The sequence below is a fragment of the Apium graveolens genome, chromosome 1 (assembly GCF_009905375.1).
Source record: "Apium graveolens cultivar Ventura chromosome 1, ASM990537v1, whole genome shotgun sequence".
Lineage (NCBI taxonomy): Eukaryota > Viridiplantae > Streptophyta > Magnoliopsida > Apiales > Apiaceae > Apium > Apium graveolens.
Genome location: NC_133647.1, coordinates 23179523 through 23205621, shown reverse-complemented (window position 1 = coordinate 23205621; position 26099 = coordinate 23179523).

The window sequence follows — 26099 nt, the reverse complement described above, 5'->3', positions numbered from 1 at the left end:
AGAGCTGCAATCTTTCAAACTGGTGAAGATACTGCAGAGTTTAAAGGTGTTAAAAGGAGAATGATTGATGAACTAAGATATGCTGAGAAATGTTTGTTGAAGAACTATCTCAGAACAACTCCTGACATCAGAGAGATCAGAAAATGAAGAAGCCAAGTCGAAGATCTACAACTGCTTAAATTATGATATTTATACAGATTGAAGTTGTTATCAGAAGTTGAAATTGGTAAAAACTTTAAGGACTGTAAGTTGTAGTTATCTAGTCTATTTCTCATGCATTTGTACTTAATGTTTTTGACATCATCAAATATCTGTTAAACTTGTATATTTTGTTAATTTACAAGTTGGGGGAGATTGTTAGATATATTTGATAATGTCATGGCTAATATGTTTTATGTTTAGCTTTCAGATCTTACGTGAACAGGATAAATCAGTACTTAACTGTTGATCAGTACTTATACTGGAAGTCAGGACTTAAGGATATCAGTACTTATATTATCAGGAGATAATCATCAGAAGATAGATATCAGAACTTAAGTGTTGAAGGACAATCAGATAAGGACAGTAGCTGATTAAAGGAAAGAAGATCGAGATAAACATAAGAAGAGATATGCATGAAGAAGGAATTCCGTGAAGAATGGAATACTTGGAAGAAAAGATATCTGGTTGATATATTTTAGGAAGCAGAATTATATTCCATATCAATTAGCGATTATCTTGTAACTGTGTAGTATATAAACACAGGCATAGGGTTTACACTATAAGTGTTATCATTATCGAAGTTATTATTCTTTATAACCCTAGCAGCTCTCGTGATATTTGTTCATCACTGAGAGGTAACAGTTCCATACTGTAACAGAGTTTATTGTTTCAATAAAGTTTGTTTTCTGTTACTTAAGATCTTAAAGTTCGATTTGAGTGTACTATACACTGTATTCACCCCCTCTACAGTGTGTGTGTGACCTAACAACTTCTACCTGCACGATTTTATAACTCGACTCGTATTTATATGTATTATTGAAATGCACAGAGCAATTATGGTTCAAATCTTCGGAACTCGGTTCGGTGTTTGTTTTCAGAAAGTACGTATACTCATCATTTTGAAAATAGTAGGGTGATTATAAAATATTTCATCATAGCACGTAACTAGATTCGTATAATATAATTATATACTTTTGTTCGACGTCTCCGATAATTGCGGGTTACGTTCCCGTATTTTCGGAATTAATTTCCCGAAAATCGGGTAGCATATTTTCGGTACCCGTTAAATTTGGGTTTCCGTATGAATTCTACCGATTTATAATTAATAAGTTTTTCCGCACGAATTTTTATTTTTATATCACGAATATTAATCAAACACAACCTGCAAAATAATAAAATTAACTTCAGCAACAATCGAGTCACAACCGCAGCCAAACAGTAACATAGTGAACAAGTACACCACTTCCACACGCGCCTCACGCTCCACTCACACAAACAAACACAATCTACACACACACACACGCAAAACACACATACACACAATCACGAACACACACCAGCATACACATATACCAAGCACGTATGTATATGTACATCAACAAGCGAAAACAAAATTGAAACCAACCAGAATCTAACGGCCGGAAACCTACCGGAAAAGAAAGGGAATCGCAGGACAGTCGGGGAAAAGAAAGAGCAGGGAGAAGGAAGAAACAGGGGAAATCGAAGGGAAAGATAAGGAAGAGAGATGCCGAGATAGAGAGGGAGCAACGGGAGAGAGAGAGAGAGAGAGAGAGAGAGAGAGAGAGAGAGAGAGAGAGAGAGAGAGAGAGAGAGAGAGAGAGAGAGAGAGAGAGAGAGAGAGAGAGAGAGAGAGAGAGAGAGAGAGAGAGAGAGAGAGAGAGAGAGAGAGAGAGAGAGATGAATTAGAGAGATGAGGGAGATGAGGGTCCGAGAGATTAAGCAAGGAGGAGGATAAATTTTGGGAGTCATATGTCATAGCCTATTTGTATATTCGAGGATTTAACTCAACTCAAATAAGAATGTAATAAGTAAATAGTGGATCTACCGTCAGAGAGATCTCGCAAAGTAACATCTGTCAGAGGATTCAGAAACAAGGTTCATCTACAGACTTGAGGAGTTAATTCACTGGAAGAAGCTCAAGAAATTGATCAAGCCTCAGTGATGCAAATCAAGATTGTAGATTTAATCAAGTGACAGAGATCTCGTCAGATTATCATTAATTACAAGGATTTAATCTGAAGAAAATCAAAGTGTCAAAGTCAAGACATGAAGAAACGTCACGAAAGTTAGTCACTCATGAACCAGACAGTACATCGAGTGTCAACATTGAAGTGGTGGAATTGATTCATAATTGACAGTGATTTTCAGAAGAATGGTTGCTGTTCAAGATTAGTATTAATTCTCTATTAATTAATTAAGTCATATAATTTAATTAAGAAAATAAATTATATCTGTAAAGATTAATTTATTGATTAATTGAATTAATTGATTAATTAATTCTGAATTAATATTAAGGTTTTTTAGAATTTTAATTGGATTAAAATCTGCATTAAATCAACAAGACAATTGAAAATGAACTAGCATGACAATCAGGATTGTCATACCGATTGTCATGCCAGGCCATTTTCAATAGTCTCACCGAAAGTTACACTGGGAGGAGATTGTCTTGCTAGTTCATTCTGATAGTCTTGCTAGTTCATTTGATTGTCATACCGAAAGTCTTGCTAGCTGTTGAGATTGTCTTGCTAGTTCAAAGGATAGTCTCACCGAAAGTCCTACCAGCTATGGGATTGTCATTCCAGTTCATTCCATTCTGTTGATTGATTAAAAAGATAGAAGCAGCCATTCAAGAATTAACAATCCAACAGAAAAGAAGTCAAGAACATACAGAGAGAAAAAGCAGCCAAATATTTCATCTTATCTGCTAATTCAAGATCACAATTTCTAGTTTGTAATGTTAAATCCAATCAACTAGAAATCATTCTTTTGTTCTTGTGTAACAATCTAGCGGATCAAAATCCCTAGAACTTAATCTCAAATTGCGTTTAGCATTTGAATCTTTTTATTACAAAAATAGAAAAAGTTCATGTCGAATTTATTCTAGATTTGTGATAATTAATTTGAGATTAATTCCTTGTAATCGATACAGTTGTTGTAACACCTTTCAAGTTTAATAAAAGTTTTATTTAACTTGAATTTTGTTTCACATTTTTTATTCCGCATTTAATTCGATTATTCGGTACTGTTTGTATTCAACCCCCCCTTCTACAAACACATTGGGACCTAACAATTGGTATCAGAGCCTTCTGATTAACGAACAAATCAAGATCCTAGACTTTTGTGATTTTTCAACTCCTTGAATTTTTATTTATTCAAAAATTCATAATGACTTCACAAAAAGTTGGAACCGTTAAAATTCCACAATTTGATAAAGAGAATTATATTATGTGGAAGAAGAAGATGATCTTATTTTTACAAGTGGCAAATCCCAAATATTCAAACTTGTTAAAGAAGGGGATAAGAACTCCGATGGTTATTGAACCGGAGGTGATAGTAGATGATGTTGTGATCACCAAAGCCAGAACCTATCCTAAAGATCCTGAGGATTTTTCTCCTGCTGAAAAAGATGAAGCCTCCTTGGATGCCAGCCTTCAGTTAATTTTAATTGATTCCCTTGATCCCTTGATGAACAGACATGTGATGAACTGTAAAAATTCCAAACACATGTGGGAAACTATTGAGGTGATCAATGAAGGCACAGAGGAAGTTAGGGAGAACAAGTTGGAGATCCCAACCTCTGAGTATGAACATTTCAAATCAAATCCAGGAGAAGGAATTACTGAAGTGTTTGAGAGGTACAATGCGTTGATCAACAACCTGAACATCAATGGAAAATTTTATTCAATCAGGGAGGTCAACAAAAAGTTCCTTTTAACACTACCAACTCATCTTGAACATAGAATCACTGCCATTAGAGAAGCTAGAGATCTGAGTGAGATTTCTTTGGACAGGCTCTATGGAGTGTTAAAAACCTATGAGTTGGAGCAGATTCAACAGAAGGAAGTTTACGGGAAGGATAGAATGGTCAGCACATCTACTGCACTTGTAGCTGAAGGTCAACAACAACAGCAATCTCAACAATTGGAGAGAATGGTACAGTGTTCCAAGGCTGAGGAAAATATGTTAGTAGCAGAATATGATCCTCCTAATACTAATCAATCAAGTGATGATTTTTATTCCTTGGAAGAGCTGGAGCAATTGGAAGACGAGTCAATGGCCCAAATTGTCAAGAGATTCTCCCATGTCAGATTCAAGAGGAATCCCAAGCTTAAGTACAAGTCCAACTACAACAAATTCCAGAAAGGTGGATCTTCATCCTCTAACACCAGTAGTGGTGGATACAAAACAGGGATGGTTGATCGGAGCACCATTAGATGCTATAACTGCAATGAGTTGGGACACTTTGCCACAGAATGTAGGAAGCCAAAGCAAGTAAGAAAGAACTCTGAAAGGGCTTATCTGGCAAAGGGAAGAAGCTGGGATGATACTGACAGTGAAGATGAAGATGAAGGAAATCTTGCTCTTATGGCTATTGATGGAAAATCTTCATCGTCAAGAATAGAGGTAAAACTTTCTGATGCTGAAATGGTTTATCATCTAAGAGGTAACTTAGATTGTGCACGTCGTGATAATGAACTGTTAAGTTTACAGATTACAGACCTTGAGAAAGAGGTCAATGAATTAAGACTTGTGCACATTAATCAAGACAAATTAAAAGAACAAGTATCTTTTCTAGAGAATAGAGTTGACTGTTATAGAAAACTCGAAACTATTCTCAAAGACAAGATCACCGGTCTTGAGACTAAGGTTAGATCCTACTTCAATTCTTGTTCGAAGGTTAAAGAGTTCTACAGTAAGCAATCTGTTAATCAAACATCTGGAATAGGTTATGATTACAATGTTGCTATTGGAGAATTAGGCATAAACTCCCCTCCCCGTGTCTGTGCTAAAGGGAGGGAAGTACCACATATGCTTAAGGGTGTTGATGAACCCCTCTATAAACCATCAATTGCTGACCATTTGATGCGACCTCTTCTGTTATTCAAGAAGAAATACGTGCTGAAGATCTTGCTAATGAGAAGGTTGTTTCCAAGTCAAGTGTGTCGAAAGTTCCAGTCAAAGTTGTGAAAGCAACTGAGACTAACTCAGACACACATGAGTTGGATAACAAAAATGCCATGTCTACCATGCATAAATTGCCTGCTGTTAATCACTCTCATAAAGTATGTGGTGTTTCTAATTGTATGTCTTGTGCTTTTAATATGATGTATGCTTATTTTAATGGTAAGCATGTTTCTAATGATAAGACTACTCCTCGTCAGCATGTGAATAACAAGAAGCATGATAGGTCTAAGATTGTCAGTCCTTCTAAGGCTAGAAAGGAGACATTTGTGCCTAAGCTTAAACAGAAAGTTGTTAAGGCTGTTTACAAGGTCAAATGTTCAGTCATTGAGAAAGTTGAGACAATTAAAATTAAAAATGTTGTTTTGCCTGACAAAGGACAATTCTACAAGTATGCCGGGCCCAACCAAGTTTGGGTTCCGAAGAAGGTCTAATCCATTTGTAGTACAGGGCATTAAACAGGTGTAACCGGTAGTGTGGATTCTTGACTGTGGATCATCAAGACATATGACCGGAGATAGAGCCCTACTATCAAATATGGATTGAGAAAGCTGGCCCACTGGTTACCTTTGGAGATAACAGCAAAGGTTTATCCGAGGGATATGGCTGTTTGCAAGCTGGTAATGTTATCATTGAACTTGTAAATAGTTTCTATATTTTTGCTATATTTATATAAGTTATTATTTGTATTTTCAGTAATTGTAAATATTGTATGATATATGAAATTGAATGTTGATATCTTGTTGATAGATATTTGGTATTTAATTCATTGATATTTGTTTTTATTATTATTATTTGTATTGTATTATTTTTTTTATTTTATTTTATTTTTATTTTATTTTAAATGTTATGCAACATAACAATTAGTATCTAAAGTACTTGACAAGTATCGGTCAATGATATGTTGTTAACATTATGTTGCAGATATTTGTAAGCTTTTGACATGAATGAGAATTACTTAGACTTTACCCTAAGTGATCAATGTTTTATCAAAAACTCATTCATATTAAAAAAAAAACAAAATCAAACTTCTTTCTACATTAGTGATTTCTTATTTCATGTAAAATCCTTTGAAATCACTATTGTACATCATTACTCTCAAAAGATTAAATGTATAATTTTCTTTCATTATAAATCTTAAATACATTTTATCTCTATAGTGCCATATATTCTGTGTTACAGGTTCAGTCTCCAATGACTTTCTTTCATTGACAGTCATGAGGTTGAAAACCCACAACGTCTATCCCAGACTGTAAAGACAAACACAAAAACAGAACCAACCAACACTCTCTTACCACTAAATGTAGTATGAATAAGCGTGAGGGAGATAGTGCCTTAGTGCACCACATAAGGAAGGTTATGTAGTCAACCCAGTAGCTCTGTCTCCTACAAAGATGAGTAGTATTTAAACCGAGACAACTGCTAACCCCCATACATCTTCTCAAAAAGATGTAATGGCTGAAATGGCACAAAAACAGTTACTAGATTCATTCTCTCAACAGGGTGCATCTATTGAAATTTGCCTGTCGGTCAGGGTATCTGATGTAGTGTCACCATCTCAAATATAAACAATTCTTGATGCACAAGGAAAGGTTACACACACAAAGGATGAGTTGACGGAAACAAGAGTTTTGACCATTTTAAGGTCAGATTCGATTGTTCAAGGTTCGTTAATGGACCAATTGCCTTTACAGGTGTTAGGAGAGGATACTGATCCAAAAGCCATATGTCAGTGGTCAGTGTCTACCTCCCCAGGCTTAAATCCCCTGGATGCATCTGCGGATAGTGGATCTGACATAGGTGTAGATCGGCAACTTGTTGACAATGATTCAGATATTACCTGATGAGTCACAAGGAAATGTCTTCACAGACATTAGAAGGGAACTTTGATCTTTATGCTAAATTCTTTGGATCATTGTTTACCTTCCCAGAATTCAAATCTGGAACCTTAAAAGGGAAACTAGCAACTTGTAGATTATGACTCAGATTCATCTGACGAGTTTAACAAGGATGGGGATTTGCAAACTCCCATTGCACCACCTGTGACCTCCTTAAGGATGGCTAAGGTGATTTTCCTTGCAGGTACAGCTGGATTATGGAGCTATGAGAGAAGAGTGATACACTTGTGAGAATGAGTGTAAACACGAGTGGAGAGAAGAGTGAAACACATGTGAGGTACACTGAACAGAATCACACACTCACAGTGAGGAAGAAAGAGAAACTTCTTATTATTTCTTTTCCAACCAAGTGATATATGAGAGCTCCTTCAGACGACGGCATACATTCCTTCTTTAAGGGGGAGATAAAAGCTTAAGTAATAGTTTGGAGGATTCCTCAACTAAGGGGGAGAAATAGCAGGGAGTAAGAAAAAGATCCTACATGTACACTACACCACACCATTGTTGTTTGTAACTACAGATCCTATTGTACGGGAGAGGTGGTAAACATAAGGTGATTTTCTAGTAAAGGAAGAAGCTGTTTTCAAAAGGGGAGTACCATTGGTTTTTATCTGCGGATCCTATTGTACGGGAGAGGTGGTAAACGAAGGTGATCTTCTTTAATCAGTTGATTCTCATAGGGGGAGAAGCAAGAGAGATATGGGCTTCTCAACAGGAAATGTGGTTGTACAACTGAAAATGAAACTACTTGAAGATATGTTCAGTCTAGAGGAACACCTACTTGGAATCTGGAAAATGTTAAATCTAGTCCAGAACTTTTCTACTATTTACTTTGCATTTCTTTTTATATCTTTTTCTTATTTGTTAGCTGAGTTATCCTCTAGGTATTTGTGTGTTATTGTCTAACAAACAAATAGGGGGAGATTGTAAGTCATATGTCATAGCCTATTTGTATATTCGAGGATTCAACTCAACTCAAATAAGAATGTAATAAGTAAATAGTGGATCTACCGTCAGAGAGATCTCGCAAAGTAACATCTGTCAGAGGATTCAGAAACAAGGTTCATCTACAGACTTGAGGAGTTAATTCACTGGAAGAAGCTCAAGAAATTGATCAAGCCTCAGTGATGCAAATCAAGATTGTGGATTTAATCAAGTGACAGAGATCTCGTCAGATTATCATTAATTACAAGGATTTAATCTGAAGAAAATTAAAGTGTCAAAGTCAAGACATGAAGAAATGTCACGGAAGTTAGTCACTCATGAACCAGACAGTACATCGAGTGTCAACATTGAAGTGGTGGAATTGATTCATAATTGACAGTGATTTTCAGAAGATTTTCAGAAGAATGGTTGCTGCTCAAGATTAGTATTAATTCTCTATTAATTAATTAAGTCATATAATTTAATTAAGAAAATTAAATTATATCTGCAAAGATTAATTTATTGATTAATTGAATTAATTGATTAATTAATTCTGAATTAATTTTAAGGTTTTTCAGAATTTTAATTGGATTAAAATCTGCATTAAATCAGCAAGACAATTGAAAATGAACTAGCATGACAATCAGGATTGTCATACCGATTGTCATGCCAGGCCATTTTCAATAGTCTCACCGAAAGTTACACTGGGAGGAGATTGTCTTGCTAGTTCATTCTGATAGTCTTGCTAGTTCATTTGATTGTCATACCGAAAGTCTTGCTAGCTGTTGAGATTGTCTTGATAGTTCAAAGGATAGTCTCACCGAAAGTCCTACCAGCTATGGGATTGTCATTCCAGTTCATTCCATTCTGTTGATTGATTAAAAAGACAGAAGCAGCCATTCAAGAATTAACAATCCAACAGAAAAGAAGTCAAGAACATACAGAGAGAAAAAGTAGCCAAATATTTCATCTTATCTGCTAATTCAAGATCACAATTTCTAGTTTGTAATGTTAAATCCAATCAACTAGAAATCATTCTCTTGTTCTTGTGTAACAATCTAGCGGATCAAAATCCCTAGAACTTAATCTCAAATTGCGTTTAGCATTTGAATCTTTTTATTACAAAAATAGAAAAAGTTCAGGTCGAATTTATTCTAGATTTGTGATAATTAATTTGAGATTAATTCCTTGTAATCGATACAGTTATTGTAACACCTTTCAAGTTTAATAAAAGTTTAATTTAACTTGAATTTTGTTTCACATTTTTTATTCCGCATTTAATTCGATTATTCGGTACTGTTTGTATTCAACCCCCCCTTCTACAAACACATTGGGACCTAACAACGATACCATTGCGAATCGAAACATATCGGAATAATTCCAAAATACTCTTTAAAATTTCTGAAATAATCAGAATATGATAAAATAGAATTCTCGTAATTTTTAAAACATTTTTGAAATGCAATTTATATCCGTATTTAACAATTTAACGAGCAAAGGTACAAGTGATTTTAATCCGAACAATTTCCAAAATAATTTTAAAATTCTCATAATATTCAAGAGTTAATAAAATAAAATTTTCATGATTTTTAAAGTATTTTGGAGTTAAATACAGATTTTACAATTAAATATATTCAGAAAATCATTTAGAGATAAACAATCAATAAAATATTGATTTCTAAATTTTATAAATTCCTAAAAATAATAAATAAAATTATAAAACAATAAAAATAATTTTAGAGATAATTTTAGCATTTATAAGAATAATTATTCAATAAAATCATTTTAAGAACAAAATAATGCCATATAGTTCAATAATTAATTATACAGATAAGGTTCGTCCCCAATAATTACCCATAATTAACAATAAGGTAACACACAGGTAACAGACCCATCACACATTTTATTTATTTAATAATTCGATAATTACTTTTACATATCGGATCCAAAACTAGGTTACTTAGCCGCTAAGTAACTATATAACGATATAATTTTGTTAGGTCACACAACACTATAGAAGGGGGTTGAATATAGTGTTTATACAATCAAATCGATTTCAACACAAGTATGTAATAAAGATCAAGTATATTCAAATCAACTTTGTTACAATAGAACTGATGTTCCCTCTCAGTGATGAACAATATCACTGAGAGCTGCTAGGTTACAATGTATAATCTTCTCGATAATGATAACACATCTAGTGTAAACCCTAAGCTGTGTTTATAAAATACACAGTTACAAGATATATTCTAATTGATATGGAATATAATTCTCTCTCCTAAAATATATCAATCGGATATCTTCTACAAGTCTTTTAGTCCTCTAACTCTTCATGCATATCTTCTTTTGTTTTAGTCCATATCTTCTCCTGTAAATCAGTCGCATTCCATATCTGAAGTCTTCCCGCACTTAAGTCCTGATATATATCTTCTGACGCCTTAAGTTCTGATATTAAGTTCTGACTTCAGTAAGTTCTGATTTCTAGTAAGTCCTGATAAGTCCCGTTGTTAAGTTCTGAAAACTAAACATAAATCAGATTAGACATGACATCTCAAATATATCGAACAATATCCCCCTACTTATATATTATGAAAAATATACAAGTTAATAGATTTGATGATGTCAAAAACATTTAAGTACAAATGCAATAAGAGTTTATTTAGACAATTACCTATAACTGACAGTCCTTGTAGTTTTTACCAATCTCACTGAGACAATCTGAATCCAAAGTGATTCTTAACAAAGTTTGATATCAACTTTTCTTCTTTATTCCTCAAGACTTGAGCTATTGTAGCTTTAACTTGCTTCAATTCTTCATTCTGACTTCCAATCAGGTAGATTGCAGTCCTAAGTGCTGAGATATGGTTTCTTTCTAAACCATCACCAAGTCTGATCACCCTTGGATGAGAAGAATCTTCATTATAGCACAGACATTTCTCTTTTAGAATCACTTCAAGTTTAGCAGAATCCTTCTTCATTGGAATTTCATTTCCATCATCTTCAACTATGTTTGGAATGAATTCTGTAACCCTTGAACCAAAAATTCTTGCTTTATCTCTTATGGTCTTCATTTTGAAATTTGACCATATCCTGGTAATCACAGACTTTATCTCTAAAAGATAATGAAAGAATTGAAGTTCTTTCAGAGATTTGTTCAGCACATTTGATTCTGACATTTGATATGTTTTTCCATCTTTAAGAAATAGAATCAGATTTTCTTTGACATTATGATTATCATGAGCATCCAGTACCACTTGAACATATATAACCTTGTCAAGGTGTTTCTGTGTAACATCTTCAAGAGGTTTGTCAGTCAATAAGAATGGATCTCTTGTAAGCACTTCAACTCCTGTCTTGATCTTGGCTTCATCAGAACCTAGTCCAGCTCTGTCTCTTGTTTTTCTGGCTTTCAATCCAACAGTCATGAAATCAGATAACAATTGGCTTTTCTTTGGATCTGATGGTTTAACATTTTTCAATAGGAGTTTCTTCTTATCAGAAACCTTCATCTTGTCTAAATCAACTTGAGCACTATCAGAGGTTAATTTCTTGATGATTTGATCAGAATTTGTTGTTTCTTCTATAACTTGTTGTTCTTCATTCTGAACAACTTGAGCTTTGTCAGAGGTTGTCTTGGATTCTTTAGTTATCAACCTTCTTTTCAAAATTTGAACAGTTTTATCTTTACCAGCAGTATCATCATAAACTTGAACCATTTTGCACACAGGTTTCATCAGGATTTGAGGAATCTTCATCTCATGTGGCTTTGTTGGTTCATCAACTTTTCCTTTCCCTTAATCTTTAGGATCAATCACAACTTGTAATCTTGTCTTGGGCTTTGAAGCCTCAGAATTTGACTTTTTCTTTATCACAATTCATTTTACCTTAGGCCTTGGAGGTTTCTTAGCATCAGAAGCTTTAGACTTTAGATTTGTCTTCTCAGGTGCAAATCTAGCTTCTTCCTCCTTTAAATTCTCTAAATCCATTCCATGATTATGCTTGAGAAATAATCTTCTAGCAATCTCTTCATCAAGTGTCTGAATTTTAGGATTTTTGTAGTAGACAGTAGTCTGCTTTCCTTTGAGCTTCAGAGTTTGCGAGAACTTCTGAGAGTCTTGACTTTCAGCTTGAATCATAACATCAGAATCAGAACTTGCTATTAGATTTTGAGTTTGAGCAACTTTAGAACTTGTCTTCTTTTGTGTAGAAGATTTGCTAGCATCAGTAATTAGTTTCCTTGAAGAAACTTTGCTGCTTTGCACTTGACCTTGACCCTTGCCCTTTCTAGGGTTTCCCTTGTCATCACCTTTATCATCTTTCTTCTTCAGTATTTGAGTAGGTGAGCATTTGGACTTAACTACCTTCTCCCCCTTTCTGGCATCATCTAGTAGTAGGAGAGAGAGAGAAGAAGTTCTACTAAAGATTGAATTCCATTAAGTTTAGCTTTTTGAGAAGCTTGATTTTGCAGGACCTCAGTAATTTGGGCCTGTTGTTATTCTTGAACCTTCTCAATAGCTTCAACTTTATCAGAAATAAGTCTGATAAACCTCTTTTTATCGATCTTGATCTCCATATCCAGCTTTTCAACTTTTTCCAGAAGTTTGTCAACCTTTTCATGAGTTTTAGAGTGTTGACCTTGAAGAGACTTGATACTTAGAGCTGTGACTTTGAGTTGTGTCTTGAAATCAGAATTTGTCATCAGCTCATCAACTTTGGCAATGTGCTCTGTCAGAACTTTTGAGCTTGGAATGAAATCAGATTCATTCCACTTCTTGGTCCACTCCACTCCTCTGTGAGTTTCTTCCCAAGGAATATGAGCCGCTTGTTCAACAAATTTTTCAATCAATGCCTCCTTTCCAAGAATGGGAGCTGGAGTATTAACTGGAGTTGACTCTCCATAACTTGCAGAAAACTCATCATCTTCTGACAGCACTAAAGTGTGTGTCACTAAAGATGATTCTGCTACAACTTCATCTAAATTCTGATCATCAGAATTTATCTCCAGAATTGGAGTTATTGGTATCTCAGCCTATAAGATAGGAGAAGTAGCAATAGTTGGCTGAGCTGCAGTAGGAGCTTCCAGATAGAGCATAGTTGGTATGATCATCCTATGAAGGTCAATTTCAGGACTTAATCCTGAATCTTCAACTGTAACATTGTCATGAATAGGAGACACAAGAGGTGTGATCATTGTATCCTGAACAGTGTCTTCAGCCTGAGTTGGAGGTGGCAAAGATTCAATTACTATTGGCTTTGAGATCAGAGGTTCCTGATCCCCTTCCTCAGCTTCATAAGTATCCTCAGATGGAGGTTGTGCCATATGCCTTCATGCTCTCTGTTTCTTTGATCTCCTGGATAATGAAGAAGTTGCTTGAGTAGCATCGGAACTTGAAGTTCTTTTTCTTTTCAAAATATCAGAACTGTCAGCTTCAATTTCTTTCTGAGAAGTGGCCTTTTCAGCTTCCACTGTCACAGGTTCTGATGCTTGAACCTGGACTTGCTCATCTTCATCATCAGATTCATCCCTAAGAATCATCTTTCTTCTCCTTGATGGAGATTTAGGAACTGATTTTGCTCTTTTAGGCCTGGAGGATGAAGTTCTGATGGTAGGTACTGATGGTTGGAGTTGAGATGATTGAGTTGGCTGGAAATATATTCTAATGGTAGGTTGAGTTGGTTGAGGTTGAGAAGTGGTAGGTGGTTGATTGGTTGTAGGTGCTAATGGAGGTTGGGATGGTTGTACATCAGGAAATATAGCACTGTATGTGAGAGGGTCAGAGTTTACTAAGACCTGTTTGACTGACTGTGGAATTTGGAGGGGTCTCATAACAGCTTTCTTATCATTAGTAGATAATAAGTCAGTGAAAGCCCTTTTAGTAATTTTAAAGGGTTCAATCAACTCACTAGCCAGTTGGGCCTTATCAGAACTACAGAAACTATAAATAAGTTGGCAAAATCTAGCAAAATATACAATATTTATGTCCTCTTGCATTCTATCCCTAATAAATCCCTGCACAGCACTAGCATAATCAAAATGAGATTGAGTAATTAGAGCATACCCAATTTGCTGACTAAGGATTGGAATTGCATCAAAGTTCGAGCACTTGTTTGCAAAGGCCTTGGTGATGCAGTCGAAAAAGAAACTCCATTCCCTCCTTATATGGGGTCTCTTCAATTGGCCCAGCTTTGCCAAAGGCTTTTCATAGCCTAGATTTGCCATCATTTGTTGAAGATATGGCTCATCAACTGTTGTATTGAAAATACAATCTGTTGGCAGATGTACAGCTTTACGAACAGTAGACACAGTCACCACATGTTCATCCTCCCCTGTTGTAAAGATAATACTTGGGGACCCATTTACACCACCATCATCATATACACCACTCCTCCAAAACTCCAGTACTTGAGTTCCTGAAAGTGCTTCTGGTTGGGTCAAAGCAAACCCAATCTCACTGTTAGCAAGAAAGTCCTGAACGAAATGAAGATCAGATGGAGCTTCGTCCTTGCTAAGAATAGCCATGTAGTTATTGGGAACAAACTTGGCTCCATTGAAAATGATATCTTTTGGTGCCATTTCTGTAGAGAAATAAGTGAGAAAATGTGTGTTTGCAAAGTGTTTGATAAAATGTCTTTCAAAAATAGAGCTTCAGAGAATATTAGAAAGAGAGAGAGAGAGAGAGAGAGAGAGAGAGAGAATAATAGAGATAAGAAAAGAATTAGAAAGTAGGTAAAAGATTGTAAAATCTTTTAACTCCCATATATATACTCTCTCCACTCAACAGCTCTTTTTGGAAGTAGAACAGACAATTTACACTTGTCAGCCAGTAAATAGTTAAAGCAGTAGTTAGTGGGCACGAGAAATAAGCAGTAATTATTGTGCACATGCAGTTGTCAAGGCAAACACGTTTCCCACTAACCAAATGATTTTGACTGTTTTTATCCCACTTAAATATATTCTGATAAAATATGACCGTTACAGTAAACCACAAATAAGTCAAGTAAATAAATAATGTCACGCAAGCATCAGAGTTTCCATCAGGATTTGCATCAGAACTTGACTATTATCAGAATTTAATGGTCATCAGAATATGGCTTTTGTACTCAAAAAGTGAATGTCTGTATCTGTGATTCTTCATACAAATACTGATTGGTTTCTTCAGAGTTTAATCATCAGAACTTGTCCTCAGAATTTATGCAAGTAATAATTAACTATTTGTCAAAGACAACTTAATCACCAGAGTAATTCTCATCATTCATATGGAGTGAGAGTGTGTGCATTTGCAAATGATCAGATAAAGATTAAAGTCTGATAAACTTCAGTATATCTTAGAAATAAGGCATAACTAAGAAAAGTGCTTAAAATATGTCTTCAATTTTGAAGTCTACTATGGAATAAATTTATGCAAGAATCCACCTCAACTATTTGTGCTCATTTTATGCATCTTTTGGAATTCTTTTTACAGTGGCTTCTCAGTATAAGTGAGTCACAATTGCTATCAGAATTTATGCTATTATCAGAGTATTTCTCCAGTAATCAGAGAATGTGAAAAGTCACCAAGAAATTTTTTTTTGCTTTTCTAATACATATTACTTAATACCAGCAATGCACTTGGGTCTTCCCTTTCACATATTTACTCTAGATCTCAAAGGAGTACCTGATTTTGATTTTCTTTTCTTTTCTTTTCTTTTATTTTCTTCAGATAAGTGAGGCTTATCAAGCATGTAGTTCATCCTTAAGATTTACTGACATCAGAATTTGATAGATAATAAGCAAAAATCTAGTTTGTGACTTAGTAATAAGATACACAAAGTAAATTTGACTAAGCTCAAAATCAGAATTTTCTTGTGTTAATGAATTTCCACATAAACAACTAATTCAAACATGGAATTTCTAGTATGTTAAAGACTACTAGGTCAGCATCTAGCACAGTAATCCTCATTGGAATGAATATCCACAGAACATTCAAAACACTATCAGAGTATATAGAATCACATAGAATCACATCAGATAACAATCTGTATTTAATATATAACAATTTAAGCACAGATTACATAGAGATAAGACAATATGTAAACACTGATCATAAAGTCCGATGCATAAGAACAAAAACTAAGCAGATTTTGAGAAATAACCGGAAACCATTCCAAGTTCATTTACCAGTCTTGTAAAAGTAGCCTCATATAGTGGTTTTGTGAAGATATCTGCTTGTTGTTGATCTGTTGGAACAAAATGCAATTCCACTATACCTTCCATCACATGTTCCCTTATGAAATGGTACCTTATGTTGATGTGCATTGTCATTGAGTGTTGAACTGGATTACCTGTCATAGCAATAGCACTTTGATTATCACAGTAAATAGGTATTTTAGAAAATTCTAACCCATAGTCCAGTAACTGATTCTTCATCCAAATAATCTGTGCACAATAGCTTCCTGCAGCAATATATTATGCTTCTGCAGTTGATGTGGAAATTGATTTCTGTTTCTTGCTAAACCAAGAAACCAATCTGCCTCCAAGAAGTTGGCAACTTCCACTAGTGCTTTTCCTGTCTATTTTGCATCCTGCAAAATCTGCATCTGAGTAACCTATTAGCTTAAAATCTGATTCTCTAGGATACCACAATCCTAGATCAGCTGTACCCTTGAGGTACTTGAAAATTCTTTTCACAGCTATTAGATGATGTTCTCTAGGATCAGCCTGAAATCTTGCACAAAGACAGGTAGCATACATGATATCATGTCTACTTGCAGTTAAATAGAGTAAAGAGCCAATCATACCTCTGTAGTTAGTAATATTTACTGATGCTCCAGTATCTTTATCTAACTTGATTGCAGTGGCCATGGGAGTGGATGCAGTTGAACAGTCTTGCATTCCAAATTTCTTCTATAAATTTCTAGTGTACTTGGATTGATTTATGAAAGTACCTTCTTCATTTTGCTTGACTTGAAGTCCCAGAAAATAGCTAAGTTCTCCCATCATACTCATTTGATATCTTGACTGCATTAGTTTTGCAAACCTTTCACAGAGTTTGGCATTTGTAGAACCAAAGATGATATCATCAACATATATATGTACCAAAAGTAAGTCATTTCCATGGTTGAGGTAGAACAGTGTTTTATCAATTGTGCCTCTATTAAATCCACTTTCCAGAAGGAATTGAGCTAAAGTCTCATACCATGCTCTTGGAGCTTGTTTAAGGCCATAAAGTGCTTTATCAAGTCTGTAGACATTATTAGGAAATTTTGGATCTACAATCTAACAGATTCTTGTGAGCAGCATAAGCCAAAAATATTCTTATAGCTTCCAATCTAGCAACTGGTGCAAATGTTTCATCATAATCAATACCCTCCTGTTGAGAGTAACCTTTAGCAACCAGCCTTGCTTTGTTTCTTGTAATTATGCCATCACTGTCAGTTTTGTTTCTGAACACCCATTTTGTTCCAACAATTGATCTGTTCTTTGGTCTTGGCACTAGGGTCCAGACTTTATTTCTTTCAAATTCATTTAACTCTTCCTGTATTGCTTGCACCCAATCAGCATCTTGAAGAGGTTCTTCCACTTTTTTTGGTTCAGTCTGAGATAGAAAGGAATTATGGAGACATTCATTTGATGTTGCAGTTCTAGTTCTAACACCTGTTTCGGGATCTCCAATTATTAAGTCAGGTGTATGTGATTTAGTCCACTTCCTTGCAGATGGAAGTTGTTCTCTAGAACTGGATCCTCCCCCATGATCCATGTTATCTCCATCAGCATTTTCTGATGCTCCCCATGTAGTTATGCTCTCTGAGACTTCAGAATTTGAGTTGGATCCTTCAGGATTTGAAGAATCATAGTTTCCAGAATTTTCAGAATTTGGCTCATCAGAACTTGATGAATCAGAACTTGAAGAGCCAGTGATAGGTTCTGATGCTTCTTGAGAGTCTTGAGTTGTGGTAGGATCTTCAGCTTGCTCCCCGTGAACAGATGCATTTTCCCTTGGAGTAGTTACCACAGTTTCAATGACATTAGAATTAACCCGTCAGAACTTACAGGATCAGGATTTAAGCCATCAGAATTTACAGAATCAGAATTTAAATCTACATTTTCAAATCTCAGCTGATCATGATCATTGAAATCTTCAAGTCCAGTAATTTTTTTATCATCAAAAGATACATTGATAGATTTCATGACAACCCTTGTTCTTAAATTATAGACTCTGAAGGCTTTTGTGGAAAGTGGATATCTAACAAAAATTCCTTCATCAGCTTTTAGGTCAAATTTTGACAGCTGTTCAGGATGAGTCTTAAGAACAAAACACTTACATCCAAATACATGAAAGTATTTCAGATTTGGCTTCTTTTTCTTCACCATCTCATATGGTGTTTTTCCATGCTTATTTATGAGTGTAGCATTCTGTGTAAAACAAGTAGTATGCACAGCTTCATCCCAAAAGTAGGTTGGCAGCTTTGCTTCATCAAGCATTGTTCGTGCAGCTTCAATGAGAGTCCTGTTCTTTCTTTCTATAACTCCATTTTGCTGTGGAGTGTCAGGTGCAGAAAATTCCTGTTTAATTCCATGCTCTTTGCAGAACTCTTCCATGATTGAATTCTTGAACTCAGTGCCCTCATCACTTCTTATTATTTTAACAGAATCTTTGACCAACTTATCCAGCTGTCTGACATGATCCGTTAGAGTAGATGCAGTTTCATTCTTCTTGTGCAAGAAATATACCCAAGTGTATCTGGTGAACTCATCCACTATAACCATAGCATATTTCTTCTTTACAATGGATATGACATTGACTGGACCAAATAGATCAACATGCAGTAGGTGATAAGGCTCAAGAATTGAGGATTCAGTTTTGCTCTTGAATGAAGATTTTCTTTGTTTTGCCTTTTGACATGAATCACAAAGGCCATCAGGAGCAAATACTGATTTTGATAGTCCTCTCACAATATCTTTCTTTACTATCTCATTTATGTTGTTGAAATTTAAATGAGAGAATCTCTTGTGCTAATTCCAGCTTTCTTCAATTGATGTTCTACTCAACAGATATATTGCAGAACCATTAGAATTTGTTGAAAGTCTGGCTTCATATATATTACCATGCATGTAACCTTTCAGAACCACTTTTCCTATAGAATTACTTACAACTTCACAGTGTTCTTCAAAGAAATCCACATGATAACCTCTATCACAGATTTGACTCACACTTAGCAGACTGTGCTTAAGTTTTGAGACAAAAGCTACTGTTTCAATGATGAAATCCCCAAGATTGATATTGGCAATATCCCGAAGTTTTTCCCATGTTTCAATCTCCATAAGAAGCTCCTGGGCCATCTTTCTCCATAAAGTCTGATAGCAGGGCTTTATTTCCAGTCATATGTCTTGAACATCCACTGTCAAGAACTAGGATGTTTTTCCAGTTGCCCTACAATTACAAAGACCATTATTGGTTAGTTTTAAGGACCCATACTTGCTTGGATCCTTTGGCCTTTTTAAGTTTGTTAGCATTTGCAGCAGATTTAATTTCAAAGTTTATGCTAATATGTTGTTTATTAGTCTTTATATCAGACTTTGCATCAGAATTTACACTAGAAGGATTTACACTAACTTTCTTCGAAGAAGGTTTTATTTGATAATAATCATAGTACAAACTATGATATTCCTTACAAGTATAAATGGAATGCCATAAACTACCACAATGAAAACAAGGAGTTTGTGGTTTAAACCTAACAGACTGACTCTTAACTCCTGTTTAGGAGGTAAAGAGTTTATATTTTTATTTTTCCTGCAAAAAGAAGCAAGATGGTTAGAGTTTCCACAATTATAACATTTCTTTCTAGGAGCATTAGGAACAGGCATATAATTATTTCTTTTATTCACACCTTCCTTTCCATTCCTATTTTTCGTAGCTTCCTTTACCTTGCTCACATTTCTTATCTCTTTCAGCTTATTCTTAAGCTGCTTCTTAGTCATTAAGCCTATGTTTACTTCAGCTGTTTATCCCGTTTTAATTTGCCAGAAGTTGACTTTTCTTTTACTTCTATCTTAGAATCTTTCATCTTTTCAGAATCAGACATAACACTTTTTGCTACAAATTTAACAGGATTTACCTTTGGCTTAGCAGTCTGTTTAACAATAATTGGCTCAATTTGCACAGTTCCTTTCTCACTTTTATCATCTCCATAACCTAAGCCCTCTTTCCAGTTTCCACTACTTAGTAAATTCTGAGTTGTTCTGTCAGAGTTAGTCCAAGTTCTGATGATCTCTCTTTCCTTTTTCTAAATCATTTTTTAGAGATTCATTTAATTTTAGCACTTCATCTCTAACATACAAAGCCTCATCTCTTTCTTTCTTAGTTTGATGAAGAAAAACTAACTCCTTTTTTAAATAGTCATTCCTGTTTTTAAGAGCAAGACTTTCAGATGTTAATCTTTCACATGTTAAAGTTTGATCTCTAAAACTAATAAACATAGTTTTAAGGTATAATCTCAACTCAGTAATACCATCAGTATGAAAAGCAAAGGTTGTTTGAGGTACCTTCAATTTAGCAGTGTCAGTACTTCTATCAGCATTTTCCATCAAGGCATAGTTCACCTCATCTTCAGAATCTGAAGTGTCTGTCCAGCTTTTCTTCTTTGTGACAAGTGCCTTGCCTTTATCACTTTTTCCTTTCTTACAGTCAGGAGATATGTGGCCTCTTTCACCACAATTGTAGCATTTGACATTTGAGTTGTCTCTTCTGTCAAACTTTCCTCCTTTGCCTTCAGACTTTCTGAACCCTTTCTTATCAGAACTTCCATCTTTCTTGGAAAACTTCTTGCCTTTTCTGAATTTCTTGTAGGCTATCTTTGTGATACCCTTCACCATAAGAGCACACAATGGCATCATCTTTGCATCAATATCAACTTCAAATAAGCTTTCAGTTTCTGAATCATCATCATCAGAATATGATGACTCTGAATTAGACTTTATGATGAAAGCCTTTCCTTTGCCCTTCTTTGAGACAACAATTTTAGGAGACTCCTCCTCAGATTTAAGAGCAACTGTCCTTGACTTTCTTCCATGCCTCTTGATCCTTTGATCCATCTCAAGTTCATAAGTCTTGAGCATACCATAAATTTTATCAAGAGTAGTTTCAGTAAGGTCATAGTTGTCTCTTATGGTAGTAAACTTCAAATCCCAATTTTTAGGATGAGCTTAAAGGAATTTTACTTGGGTGTATTCATTTCAGATTTTAAAGGATTGTTAATAATCTACGGATTTTAAAAGATTTTCGTTGATTTCAATTCTTCGTGGATTTTGATGGAGTTGATCCAAAATCTTGTAGAGGCTTGCAGATTTTGTGGAGTTTTTTAGAAATCCATCAAAATCTCATGTATTTTGAAGAGATTTCAAGATATTAAAAATGTACTAGCAAATCCATCAAAATCCATAACTTTTTTAAATAAAAGAAAATCCATGGACTTTTGAATACCATCTGATTTTGATGGATTTTTTAAAATCCAAATTGAATACCAACAAATTTTGATTGACTTTTTAAAATCTAAATTGAATACACTCAGATTTTAAAAGACTTTTTCCAATCCTTGTTGAATACCTTCAGATTTTAAAGGATTATTTAAAATCCAAATTGAATACCCCATGATTTCTAAAATCCATAAAAATCTTTCAAAATTCCAATTGAATACACCCCCCTTAGATTTGAATCTTCAAGATCATATTCCTTGTCCACCAGTGACAGATCATTCAAGAGTTTGAAAAACCTGTCATATAAATCAGTTAATGACTCATCAGCTTTTGAGTCAAAGTGTTCATACTCTTTAGTGAGTATAGTCCTCCTGTTCTTTTTGATTGCATCAGTTCCCTGGCATCTTGTATTAAAAGCATCTCATATCTCCTTTGCAGTCTTGCATCCAATTACCCTGTTTGACATGACATTATCAATTGCACAATGCAGAAAATGCCTTACCCTTGCATTCTTGTCAATAGATGAGATATCTTCAGGTGTGTATCCACCTCTCTCCTTTGGTATGGTTTTTGCTAGTTGATCAGCAACTGCAACAGAGAGTTTGGTAGGCTTATATGGTCCTTCATTAATTCTGTCAAGGTATTCTGGATCTGTATCTTCCAGAAACATAGCCATCTTTACTTTCCATATGGGATATGAAGGGTTTTTAGCACATAAACGCAGCGAAAACGTAAATTTAAATCTTAAAAAACCGAAACCCTCCGCAGGATCCATACAAAAAATAATATTTAATTCGTAGTTCAGTATGTTTACCTTAAGAAGCTTTACGTTAATGGAAATATGGAGGTCTTTAATGGCGATCCAAAAATGATGAACGGAGATCCTTAGCAGCTGCTCCTCAAGTGTGAAGCACTCCACCGGTATCCACCAAGAAAACGATGTAATGAAGGAGGAGGAGATGGAGAGAATTAGGGTTTTATAAATCTTTTTGGTTTAGGCAAAAATAGGGTTTATAATAGTATATTTATAGGCAAAATTTTCAGCTGAAAATTTTCCCATAAAATATTATTATTATTAACCCTTTATTATTCTCACTAATAATTAAAACACCTTTTAATTATTAATCCTTTTTCTAAACTCTTTAGAAATAATTCTCTCACTTGATTTAATTTCCAAAAATTAAATTCTTAATTAATAATATTAAGAACCTTTTCTTAATTAATTTATAATCAATTAAATCTCATTATTAATTATTTATTTCATAAACAAATAATTATCAGCCATTATTAATTAATTCCTCCACCATTAAATCATTCTCTTTTATGGTGCGACCCGGTAGGTTCAATACTAAGCCGGTAGTAGAAATAAATAATAATAAAACTATTTTATCATTATTTATATAAATTCTCTAATTCATTAAATATGATTAATTAATTAATCATATTTATTCTACATCGTGAGAGATACTTCTCAGCATATCGCGACTATCCGGATAATACGAATTCACTGCTTATGTTAGGTCACACACACACACACTGTAGAGGGGGTGAATACAGTGTATAGTACACTCAAATCGAACTTTAAGAACTTAAGTAACAGAAAACAAACTTTATTGAAACAATAAACTCTGTTACAGTATGGAACTGTTACCTCTCAGTGATGAAAAAATATCACGAGAGCTGCTAGGGTTACAATGAATAATCTTTTCTAATAATGATAACACTTATAGTGTAAACCCTATGTCTGTGTTTATATACTACACAGTTACAAGATAATCGCTAATTGATATGGAATATAATTCTGCTTCCTAAAATATATCAATCAGATATCTTTTCTTCCAAGTATTCCATTCTTTACAGAATTCCTTCTTCACGCATATCTCTTCTTATGTTTATCTTGATCTTCTTTCCTTTAATCAGCTACTGTCCTTATCTGATTGTCCTACAACACTTAAGTTCTGATATTTATCTTCTGATAACATAAGTACTGATATCCTTAAGTCCTGACTTCCAGTATAAGTACTGATCAACAGTTAAGTACTGATTTATCCTGTTCAAATAAGATCTGAAAGCTAAACATAAAACATATTAGATATGATATTATCAAATATATCTAACAATCTCCCCCAACTTGTAAATTAACATAATATACAAGTTTAACAGATATTTGATGATGTCAAAAACATTAAGTACAAATGCATGAGAATTAGACTAGATAACTACAACTTATAGTCCTTAAAGCTTTTACCAATTTTAACTTCTGATAACAACTTTAGTCTGTATAAATATCAGTATTTAAGCAGTTGTAGATCTTCAACTTGGCTTCATCATTTTCTGATCTCTCTGATGTCAGGAGTTGTTCTGAGATAGTTCTTCAAAAAATATTTCTCAGCATATCTTAGTTCATCAATCATTCTCCTTTTGACATCTTTAAGCTCTGCAGTATCTTCACCAGTTTGAAAGATTGCAGCTCTGAGATCATTGATCTTTGCTTTTCTCAACTCCTGATCTAGTCTTATGACATAAGCTTTGTCAGACTCCAGATTGAATTCAAGTCCCTTAATACCAAGATATGTTCTGATCTGTGCAGTATTAGGCTTCATATCAACAATATCACCATTGTGATCTCTGTACTTTGGAACATATATGCTGTCAGACTTAACAGAATAAAGCCTTTTCTGTCTCTGAATCTGTTCTTTTAAGTAGTTTGTAGCAGTCTCTGTTATTCTGTCATCCACTTAAAGTAAGAAAAGTACATGCTCCAATTCTTCAAAATACTTCAATGGAATGGCATTTTGTCTTATATGATAAACCCTACCATCTGTCATGAAATACAACATGATGTATTCTTTCAAGTAGGTATGGTAAACCATCTGTACAGATTCCAGTTGATTCAATCTCTCAGAAGTTGCTCCAATACCTGGTTCACTCAAGGAAGTTGGATCATTGGTAGTGTTGTGTACTCTTCTTTCATCAGCACTTCCCAATCCAGTTTTATCTCTAGCTTCCTTTCCAGTAACTACTCTTGCTTCAAAACCACTTGCAGTAGTCTTCAAAGATTGAGTCTGTTTTGCTTTAGTGAATCCTGGTAAGAGTGTCTTTGATCTATTTTCTGATATCAAGTTAACTTGAGCTCTGTCAGAGGTTACTTGCTTCTTCTGAATATCAGAACTTACAATTTCTTGACTCTGAACAACTTGAGCCATGTCAGAGGTTGTTTTAAGAACTTTTCTTGAAGTCAGAGCAAGATCATCCTTTTTATCAGTAATTTCTTCTTCCTCAGGAGGTACATAAACCTTGATAGGTTCACCAACCTTTTCTTTACCCTTGGATCTTGGATCTATCTTTGGTTTTGATCTAGCCAACGTTGCTTCAGTATGTGTCCTTTCTTTGATCACAATGCCTTTAAGTTTTGGAAGTGAATTTTTACCAGAAGCTTCAGATTTAGATGTGACTTTCTCTGATTTAATTCTAGCTTCTTCTTCCTTTAAACTTTCCAAGTCCATTCCTGGATTTTCTTGAAGAAATAACTGTCTTGACATTTCCTCATCAAGATCTAGAAGTTCATCAGAACTTATCCTTTTACCAGCAGCAGAACTTATTCTTTTCCCAGTATCATAACTTGTCCTGTGACTAGCTTGTCTTGATGTAAACCTTCTACCTTGACTATGACCGCTACCCATTCCAGAGTATCCTTGATCACCATTTCCATCATCCTTTCCTTGCAGTGTCTTGTTAGTGTTGCATTTGGACTTAATTACCTTCTCCCCCTTTTTGGTATCAGCAGGTAGTAAAAGAGAGATAAGTAATTCCACTGAGGATTGGATTTCAGTAAGTTGCGATTGCTGAGAAGCTTGATTTGTCAGAATGTCATCAATCTGAGCTTGTTGTTTCTCTTGAGTTTTCTCAATATAAGCAATCCTGTCAATGGTAGGTTGAAAGAACTTTTTCTTATCAATTTTCCAAACTTGTTCTTGTTTGAGAAAGTTCTCCTGAATCTTGTATAGCTCTGCATGAGTAGTTGAATGAAGACCTTGTAGATGTTTAATACTCAATGCAGTTACTCTAAGCTGGGTTTTTAAATCATCAGAATTTAACATTTCACCAGCTTTAGTCAAGTGCTCAGCAAGATGTATTGCAGTTGGAACACATGAAACTGAGTTCCATTCCTTAGTCCATTCCTGACCTGCAGGAGCTTCACTCCAAGGTACTGGTGCAGCCCCGGTAACAAACTTCTTTACCAGTTCAGACTTAGGAAGAGTCTGTTGAGGAGTATGTCCTGAAGGACCTGCTTCATCAGCATCTACAGTTGGAGCAGCATCACCAGTATCTCCAGCATTTGCAGCATCAGAACTTAAAGAATCAGTATCTTCTGATAAGACAACAGTGTGAGTAGCAATGGAGGCTTCAGCATCCTCTAATTGCTGATCTGATACTAAGTTCTGATCAACAGCCATATCCTGATGCTCACCTAAAGTCTGATCATCAGCATCTTGATGCAGAGAAGGTGTTGTTGATAACTCTAGAGTTTGAACAGCATCAGTAACAGGTGTTGTGAAAGGATTATTTGCTATTGGAGCTTCTAAGAGAAATACTTCAGACACAACCAAGTGTTGAACATCAATATCAGCACTTGTGCC